Source organism: Chionomys nivalis, chromosome 3 (genome assembly GCF_950005125.1).
Source record: "Chionomys nivalis chromosome 3, mChiNiv1.1, whole genome shotgun sequence".
Lineage (NCBI taxonomy): Eukaryota > Metazoa > Chordata > Mammalia > Rodentia > Cricetidae > Chionomys > Chionomys nivalis.
This window is the reverse complement of record NC_080088.1, coordinates 104,790,551-104,801,053: the sequence shown is the minus strand read 5'-3', so window position 1 is coordinate 104,801,053 and position 10,503 is coordinate 104,790,551. Positions and strand designations below refer to the sequence as shown.

Here is a 10,503-nt window from a genome sequence, read left to right as displayed (position 1 = left end):
TGACCTAACAGGCTCCATCTTGGGGACAATGTCACCCCAGGGCTGGTGTCTCCAGCTTTTCTCTCATATGCCCTGACTTTGGAACTTCATTTCCTATCCAACCAGAGCCCAGGGCAGTTTGACTCCTGTACACCAGACTGGGTTCCCTGAAGGCACAGCTCGGAGGTCAGCAGCCCAGGGCTCTTCAGGCCAGGAGGCGGGTGTCCTCTTCCCCTCCAGGCTGAGCAGCTCACAGCTCTCACTGCCTCTCAGGGTCTCTGCCTGGCACCACAGGTCTAGATACAAAAATGTCCATTCAACAGAAACTGATAAACTCTGACAGCAGGTCCACCTTTCCACTTGAGAAAGTTCAAGATCATAGTTCATGTTCACAAACACTTGGTCATGGAAGTTAGATGTCTTGGGTCAAACCCCTGTTAACACACATTCTTAACCTCCAAAAAATGGCAAATCCAGCAAAGGGTGAGGGGGCTCCTGTGCCCGACTTGATCACCTCTGCTCAGCCAATCTGGGAGCCAAGGAGGTTGACTATGGACCCAGCGTCCAGTCATTGGTCCCTTACAGCAGCGAGCATTGCTTACAGGAACTGGAGAGGCTCACCTGGTCTCTAAGCCCAGCAAGGATGAATGCCTGGCTGCTGGCAGCATGGGCTAGGCCATGGATAGTGTGAATTCCAAAGAAGCAAGTCAGCCCTAGAGTTACAATGATCAACATAACTGATAACCTGCCAATCAATACAACAGACACCCTGCCAGTTAACACAACAACCTGCCAGTCTCCAGAAAAGGGAATTTGCCAATCAACATAACAGAACCCATGGTGTCTCTGTGGGACATGTCTCACCAAAAATCTTCTTTTAATACAGATGATAGGCACCGTGCCTGGATGTGTTCCTTCCTGGTCACTGTGGCAAAATTCCTGGCAGAATAACTTAAAGGAAGAAGGGTTTTAAATGGTCTCCATCCAACACGGAGATGGGGATGCATGGTAGAGCATCTTCATCATGGCAGAAGGAGCAAGCAACAGCACTGTCCACTCTTCACCTGCAGATGCTTGCTCTGCCCCAAGGTTTTGGGAAAAGAGCTTTGGAGCTGGGCTTCTGGAATCGCGGCAGACCAGTTGACTCAGGCAGCACTCAGCTGGAAAGAGCAAAAAGAGAATCCAAATACAGGAGGACCAGGCATTCCATTCTACCTCAAGCTTCTGACTGCTCTGCCTCTGCTCCATAGCCACAGGTTCAAGGCCCATGTCCTCCTTCACTCTGGGTGGTTAAAAAGAAAGACACCAGCACTGAGCGACATTTTACTTATGCCTGTAATTCATGACTAAGTAAGTCTTCCTGGCGCTGCTAACAAGACAAAATGACTAAGTGAGTTCTCAAGACCCATGCGAGCTCCCAAGCTCCCCATCAGGGGGTCACACTAACCACACTTCTTCCAGCAATGAGTGGAAATGACAGAATCCAGGGATTCTATCTCAGGCTAAGCACGTAGTACTCCTCTGCTGGAAACCCAGCCACAATTGCATAAGTTCCAGACCCAGAGAGAAGGCAGACACTCCATCCAGAGGGCACTGTTTGTTCATCTCAGCAGTTGGCACGGTGGAATTCAAGTGCACACTTTCATCAGTAAGTAGCACCAGCAATGTCTCAAAGACACATTCCCAAAGACTGGACCAGCACACATCCTGAGAACTATTCCCACCCCTGAGTAAAGGTTTATGAGGCTGAATCACAGCTGATCCTTATGTATCCTGCCAGCATCCCTGCTCCTAGCCCTCATCCCAGGAGGGCTGCAGCATCTTCGTCCCATGTGGTCCTCTGCACTGCCCCAGCCCCTGTTCTTTATCTCCACTAGCTATATCCCGTGAAGTCAGCCCCACTTCTGCTTCCCCGTATGGCAAAAGGCCAGAGTTTCCAGCAGACCCCATGGATAACTCCTTCCGTTAGGAGATAGCTAATCTCATCAACTTGAAGGCATCTGGAATCAGCTAAGAGATACTACAGGGAGACAATCCTCCTCCAGAGGAGGCAGCATCTTCCAACAGGTAGTCTAGATATAAAGAGGTCCAAGGAAAAGGTGACCAAGGCAACCATGCTTTCTTATCTTTTGCTGAGAAGGCACGCCTACTTCTCCTATGGCTGATGTTGACGATGATGATGTTGTCCTCAACTGACGCCAGACTTTGGCTGCTTCAGCCAACCAAGGTGGACTGAAGACCAGGGACTCTCCAGGAATCCCCCCGAGCCTTCAACTACTGTGTTCTCAGCCTCTCCAGTGTACAGACAGCCACTGTCAGACTGTCAGGCCATTATCATATAAGTCAGTCTAATGAATCCCATTTATAATATATGTTATTATCATTTCTCAGCCTTTTGGCTAAGATCAAGTGTGATGTCTTTTCTTGTCAGTTTAATATATGTTATATAAGTCCTGTTCCTCCAGAGAACCTTGCCTACAGCTGGTTGAGTCACAGCTCTAAGAGACAAAGCAACTGTGCCCAGACCCAGCATCAAGGGCAGAATCAATAGCAAACTGACCCTACACAATGTCTAGTCTAGACTATGAAAGTCAGCCATGTTGGATGACTGTCTGCCTGGCTGCCTATGTGTAAGGAATCTTGAGAGTTAGCTGAGGGAATAAGGGTGAGCCCCCTGAAATCAAGGGAGAAGCAAGCATCCTCACTACCAAGGACACGAGGTCATGCAGGGTTAGTAAAAAAAATGTGGAAGCCAGAGTAGCTCACCAGAGAGCAGCCTGCATCCCTTGCTTCACCAAGCACCAAAGCCAGACTCTGTACTCCATGTCTGGGGGCTTGAGAAAGTGTTCACAAGAGGAAGGGGCTGCAGAAGTGCTCAAGGATGCTTCCCTGTTGTGGTAGTACATGGGGACAGAATCCCTGCCCAGAAAGGTATAGAACACTGGTGTTATGCTAGGCAAATTCTGGGAGGGGTGGTAGGGGAATAGATGGGTTCCCAGGGAGCCTCCTTCCTCCAGAGTTCACTACATAAGAGGGGTTCACTTCCTAATGACCTGAGGCCCTCGTTCCCACATCTCAACCACAGACTCTAGCTCAAAGGGCCGCCACACACACCCACAGTGCCCACACACAGCTGTTGTGCTGGCTGCCTCGATACCGTGTGGCTCTCAGACATCTGGGAGACACCCTAACTTTGATAAAATGCCAGAGTACTTTGTAATCTCTCACAGTGGGCAATTTTGAAACACCCAAAGACAAATTGCCCGTTTGCAGAGCGTATTTCAACGCAACTTCCTATTTGTTTAATTTCATGGCTTTTATGACTGGGAGCGTCTCGCCAGGACTCCAAACTTGCTTTTTACCCACCGAAGAACTGTTGCTCCCCCGTCTCCAGAGACATTGCTCACCATTCGCTCAGAAATTCCCTGCTCTGCCTGTTAGGCTGGGATAGAGTTCAGTTACAGAGCATGGTCTCCCTGCCAGACACCAAGGTTCTCAGCTAGTTAGTGTGCTTTCACTGAGGATGGAACATTGGTTATTTCCTCGAATTATGATATCTCACTCACTCTGTAGAAGTCACTGTGGGTGAAAGTGATGGGTCCATCAGGATATGAGGGTAGACCTCTACCTAGGACCCCCCAAATAGCATTCTGCAAGTGGTGAAAAGATACATACATGCACCCATATATACACAGAAAAGAAAAAAAAGTGTGAAGACCAAATAATCTCCTACTTGTCTGTTTGTTATTTTACAGTACTGGGAATTGAGTCCAAGAGCCTTGAACATGCCACGTAAATATTCTCTAAGCTGCATCCCCTGACTTATTTATACTTTTTATTTGAGACTATATCTCACTAAGTTGCCCGTGATCAGCTTGAACCCGTCTATAGCCCAGGCTGGTCGTGACTCTTCACTCCTGTTGCAGCCTCCTAGGTAGCTCTTCTGGGTAGCTGGGATGACAAGCTTGCTCCGTCTCTAAATCTTTCTGAAATACTCAGCTAAGAGCTGTATGATCTGCTTCTTACTGTGCTGTGATGGTGCCTGATGCCCTGATGGCCTTGGAAAGAGGCATGGTTTGCTGGAGTTTCCTGTAGGCAGACACTGTAGGCATGCACATGCACATACACGTGCACACGCACACACTCACAAACACATATGCCATACATACACACCCAAGCACAGCCAAAAACACACACACACAAACATATGCTACATGCACATACATAAACACACACCACATGTAGCGCGCCACGGCACTCTGCGCACCACGGCGCTGTCAGCTGTCAGCTGTCAGCTGTCATGTTCCGATGTAGCGCGCCACGGCGCTCTGTGCGCCAGGCGCTTTGCGCACCTCGGAGCTGTCAGCTGTCATGTTCACAGGGTCTGGCACTAAGCCCGTTACCGCCATTTGCTAGTGTCCCTAGTAGCAAACAACTTCTGCGCACGCTCGCTACCGGCCCAAGAGTGGTTTGAATCCACCTATCAATTGCTCACACGTCTTGCTCACGCAATTGCATCAGTGTGGGCCGAGCCAATCAAGCAATGACACATCATAGGCGGACCAGGCACTGTATATATTCCCCGCGCGGTCGGGCTCGGGGTCTTTTCGCCTCCATCTTAACTTCAGTCTTCTGCGCTCCAATAAAGTACGTTCCAAGAAGAATCCTGTTGTGGTCGTCTTCTCTGCTGGCAGAGCTGCGCGCCGCAAGTGGTGCCGGAAACCCGGGAACCTTGACATCTAGGCACCAGGCAAAAGACCCTCGCGTCAGTGAGAGGATTCAGAACTTGGACGTGCGGAGCGGCGGCCGGTAAGTCCTCCGAAAGTTAATTTCCTGACATGCTGGTGGGGGGAGCCGATCTACTGATCTGTGCTCTGGCCTTTTTCTTGCGCTCATCGCTGTTCCTTCTTACGCGGTTATAAGCAGGGACGGGAGTGTGTCCACTGGGACCTGTCAAAGCGAAAGTAAGTCCGGCGTAGATAGGTCGGCATTTCCTCCCCGTGTATAAGTTGTGCGTAGGTAAGCACACAGCATGGGGAATGCTGCCTCCAGTTCGGCGAGTGTGAGCTCATTTTTGCGTCCGCTCCAGCGACTACTGAGAACCCGAGACCTGAAAGTCTCGGAGGGAACTTTGAGGAAGTTCTTGGAGGATGTATATCAAGTAGCTCCTTGGTTCGCTGGTTCAGGGGACATTAACCTTCCCTGCTGGGAGAAATTGGGTAGAGATCTTGAGGCAGCCAAAGAACGGGGCATACTCCGACGGGGAACATTTCCCCTATGGAAATTAGTAAGGGCTTGTCTGAAGGAAGGTAAATGTGTTGAGGCATTGAAGGAAGGCCGCAGAGCACTCTCTGCCTACCAGGACAGCATGTCAGAGTCAGAATCAAAAGGAAAGGGAGGACCTAAAAGGAAAGAAACCAAGGAGAGCGACAATAGCTCTCGGAACGGAGAAAAGGAATTCCAGAATAGCGCAACCCCAGAAAAGAAAAGTATATATCCACCTTTGGATGAGTTTGTTAATTTTTCTATTGACCAATCTTCGGATGAGGAGGATTGGTTGGATGAGGAGGAGGAACAAGTCTTAGAGGAAGCAGTGGCACAGTGCGAGAGGGAGTGGTATAGTCCGGAATATACTAAGCCTCCGCCCTACGATGTTTGTCGTAGACCAACGGCGCCTTCAGTGGCGTCTGCTTCCTTTATCAAGCATAGTACCTGGAACAAATTGGCCAGCGCTTACCCTGTTTTTCAGGACCCCAATACTGGACAGAGATATCACGAGCCAATAGGATATAAACAACTGAGGGATTTGGCAGAGGCTACACGGACTTACGGAGTATCAGCCAGCTTTACTCTAGGGTTGGTGGAGCGTTTAGGGCAGTCAGCTATGACCCCCGCTGATTGGATGAGCACAGTGAAAGCATGTGTTTCATTAGGACAGTACCTGGATTTTAAATCTATATATACTGATCTTGCCATCGCACAGGCCCGCACTAATGCGACTAATGGCAATGCCGCTTGGACGGCTGATATGTTGCTAGGACAAGGGCAATGGATTAATAACCAGACAGTTTTTCCAATACAAGTATATCAGCAGATTAATGAAATGGCCATTAGGGCCTGGAAGTCTTTGCCCAATAGAGGGCAAGTGTCTGGCAACTTGACTAAGGTTATTCAGGGGCCAACAGAGCCGTTTTCAGACTTCGTGGCTCGTATGATAGAAGCTGCAGGAAGAATTTTTAGAGACGCAGATCAATCTATGCCCTTGATCGAACAGCTTATATTTGAGCAATGCACCAAAGATTGCCGGAGGGCTATTACGCCCTGGAAGGGGAAGGGCCTTCAGGCTTGGATGAAAGCATGTAGAGAAATTGGAGGGCCATTATCCAATGCAGGCTTAGCGGCCGCAGTACTAGCTGCTGCCAGGACCACAGGGGGAAAGAATGGAGCGTGTTTTAAGTGTGGGAAACCTGGACACGTGCGAAAGAATTGCCCAAATGGAAGCCAGAGAATTGGTGAGGGAGGCCGTCAACCAGGCTTATGCCCTCGATGTAAAAAGGGGAAACACTGGGCCAATGAATGCAGATCAGTCAAGGACATTAATGGGCGACCCATGACAACACCACCTGGGTCAAAAAACGGCAAACGGGGCCCTCGTCCCCAGGGCCCTCAAATGTATGGGGCATTGCAGGGTCAGACAGAACATCAGACAGAACATTTCCCACAGAAGCCAGAAGAGCAACCTCAGGCTCTGCAGGGTTGGACATCTGTGCCACCACCCGGATGGTACTAACCCCTCAGATGGGGGTGCAACCCCTTGAATCTGACTTCCGAGGTCCCTTACCAAAGGACACGGTTGGCCTCTTGTTGGGACGGTCCTCCTCAGCCTTGAGGGGATTGATGGTGACTCCGGGAGTCATAGACCCAGATTATACAGGAGTAGTTAAAGTCCTATGTGCATCCCCTCGAGGAATCTCAGTTATCTCGCCAGGGGATCGCATAGCCCAGTTATTAATATTGCCAAGTATACACAACAAATTTCCTGCCAAAGAGACCGTTAGAGGAGAAAAGGGGTTCGGATCCACAGGTATAGATATGGTGTATCTGTCCCTGGAACTCGATAAACGACCCATGCTAGGCCTAAAGATAGAAGGAAAACACTTCAAAGGCCTTTTGGATACTGGGGCAGATCGCAGCATCATCAGAAAGGAAGAGTGGCCAGCTCGCTGGCCCCTACAGTCTTCCTCACAACTCTTGCAAGGGCTGGGGTATGCAAATGCACCAGAAGTCAGCGCCAAAGAGTTGGTTTGGGTTTGTGAGGAAGGACAGACCGGTAGAATACAGCCCTTTGTGCTCAGTCTACCAGTCTCTCTGTGGGGCCGGGACGTATTGAGGCAGATGAAAATGAGGCTTACTACTGACTATTCTGAGACCAGTCAGCGCCTTATGCTTGATGCAGGTTATGTCCCAGGGAAAGGACTTGGAAAGAACCTCCAGGGAATAACATGCCCCCTGGAGCCTGTAGGAAATCAGGGGAAAAGGGGGCTGGGTTTTTCATAGGGGCCACTGAGGATGCCATTCGTATACCCTGGACCACAAACACCCCGGTCTGGGTCCCTCAGTGGCCCCTTTCCAAAGAAAAATTAGAAGCCGCCTACTCGCTGGTCCAGGAGCAACTCTCCCTGGAACATTTAGAAGTTTCCCATTCTCCCTGGAATACTCCTATTTTTGTTATTAAAAAGAAGTCAGGCAAATGGAGGCTCTTACATGACCTTCGTGCTGTTAATCAACAAATGCAACTGTTAGGATCAGTACAGCGCGGCCTACCTTTACTCTCTAGCATTCCTAAGGACTGGCCAACAATTATTATTGACATTAAGGACTGTTTCTTTTCCATCCCGCTAGCGAGGGAGGACTGTAAGCGTTTTGCCTTTACCATTCCATCTGTCAATCATGAAGAACCTGACAAGAGGTTTCAATGGAGAGTTCTACCTCAAGAAATGGCCAACAGTCCTACCATGTGTCAGTTATATGTCCAATTAGCACTTGAGCCCATTCGAAAGGCTTACCCTATTGTTAGGATGTGCCATTATATGGATGACATTTTGATAGCAGCTCCATGCAATGATATGTTAGAAACAGTATTTGCCAGTACAGCAGAAGCCCTTAAGGCCAGAGGGTTGATAATAGCCCCTGAGAAGGTTCAGAGAGATCTCATGGGCCGTTTTTTGGGAGCTGTTATATGTCCAAAGTATATACGCCCTCAAAAGGTACAGCTAAGAATGGATGCCTTAAGGACATTAAATGATTTTCAACGTCTCCTGGGAGACATAAACTGGCTTCGTCCGTATCTCAAAGTAACCACTGCGGAACTCCGGCCGTTGTTTAAAATATTAGAAGGAGATTCCAGAGTTACCTCTCCCAGATATCTAACTGAGGAAGCTAGGTTAGCCCTCAGAAAGGTGGAAAAGGCTATTGAAGAGGCACAATTACAACGCATTGACTACAACAAACCCTTATCATTGTGTATCTTGCCAACTGAAGAAACCCCTACTGCAGTACTCTGGCAGGAGGGACCCTTGTTGTGGATCCATGCCCATGCCTCCATCCCTAAGGTTATTCAATATTATCCTGCTGCAGTTGCTACAACTGCTATGATAGGCATAAAATTGTCTTTGACATATTTCGCTATACAACCTCAATTGCTTATACAGCCATATAATCCTAAACAGATTCAAATTTTATGTGCCACCGTAGATGACTGGGCCGTGTTGATTACCACCTTTAATGGCAGATTTGATAATCACTATCCATCAGATAAATTGTTACAATTCATTACACACCATCCAGTGGTTTTTCCTAAAATAACAGCCTCGCATCCACTGGAAGCGGCAGTTACGGTTTTTACTGATGGTTCCAGCACAGGCAAAGGAGCTTATGTGATCCTGGGAGGAGAGACAGTGACGAAGTGTTTTCAGTCCGACAGACCGCAGATAGTTGAGTGTCAAATGGTGTTGGAGGTGTTTCGCACCTTTCCAGGACCCTTGAACATCTATTCGGATTCTCTTTATGTAGTTAATGCGGTCCGCTGTCTAGAGGCCTCAGCAATAATATCAACTACTAGTCCTGTATCCTGTGTTTTCCTGGCTCTTCGTCAAGAGATTAGGAGCAGGAAATATCCCTTCTATATTACCCATATTAGAGCTCATTCCCTTTTGCCTGGCCCTTTGGCAGATGCTAATGCGCAAGCTGATGCTGCAACAAAAGCTTTTCCATCTTTAATTATGGACCCCTTAGCAGCCGCAAAGCAGTTCCATCAATTATATCATGTGTCTGCTAAAGTCTTGAGATTAAAATTTGGCATAACCAGACAAAATGCCAGGGAAATAGTTAAGGCTTGTGAAGCATGTGTTTCCTTTCATCATCCTCCCCATGTTGGAGTCAATCCTAGGGGTCTTAAGCCCGGGGATCTTTGGCAGATGGATGTCACCCATGTGCCCACCTTTGGGCGCCTTCGATATGTTCATGTATCAGTAGATACTTGTTCAGGGGTCATTCATGCCACACCCCTGACTGGTGAGAAGGTCACCAATGTGGTAACACATTGTTTAGAGGCTTGGGCCGCTTGGGGCAAGCCCAGGCGTTTAAAAACAGACAATGGCCCGGCTTATACATCCAGAACATTTAAAGGTTTCTGTGAACGCATGGGTGTTCAACATCATACTGGCCTGCCGTACAACCCACAAGGACAAGGAATAGTAGAGAGAGCTAATCGCTCCCTGAAGGAACTTTTACAAAAACAAAAAGGAGGAATAGGCCATGGCCTACTACCAAGGAATGCTATATCCTTGGCAACATTTACCTTGAATTTTTTAACCTTGGACGATAAGGATCGCTCACCTGCTGATAAACATGCAAGCATGAGCGTCATAGAATCCACCCTAGTAAAGTGGAAAGATGTGTTAACAAATAAATGGAGTGGACCGGATCTGGTGATTGCCAGATCCAGGGGAGCTGTTTGTGTTTTCCCACAGGATCAGGAGGACCCAATCTGGGTGCCAGTAAGACTGACCAGAGAATTGAAGATCGCTACGAAGGATGAAGACAACTCAGTGGATGCTGATCATCGTGCTGTGGATGACTCAAACAGATGCGAAGAAGATGACACTCTGGGCGGTGACAAGGGCATGGCCCGTACCAATACCAGTTCATGCTAATTCATCCCTTTTACCCACATTATTCTCCACCTCCTGTGATATGGATGCACCCTGTTTACCTAGCCCAGAACCAAAATCAGAAAAGTTTAATGCAATCAGAGTTGATTTAAATGGAACCATGTGCTTTTCCTTAGATAAGAAACCCCCTTGCATTTGGCTCCGACGTAAAAATCTTACTAATTGGATGGATCCTTTGGTGCATAGTAAGATAGGGACAAATATGTTGAGTGAAGCACTCAGTCAGGTAGCATCAGGAACATCACAAGGGTCTGGGTCAGGTAGTGATGCATCGGCCATAAATGTTACTACT

The 10,503-nt window shown here is 48.3% G+C and overlaps 1 pseudogene; it reads left to right on the top strand.

Moving 5' to 3' along the window:
* The first annotated feature begins 2,358 nt into the window (after window positions 1–2,358).
* LOC130872335 (U2 spliceosomal RNA) lies at window positions 2,359–2,453 on the top strand (annotated as a pseudogene).
* The last annotated feature ends 8,050 nt before the right edge of the window (window positions 2,454–10,503 follow it).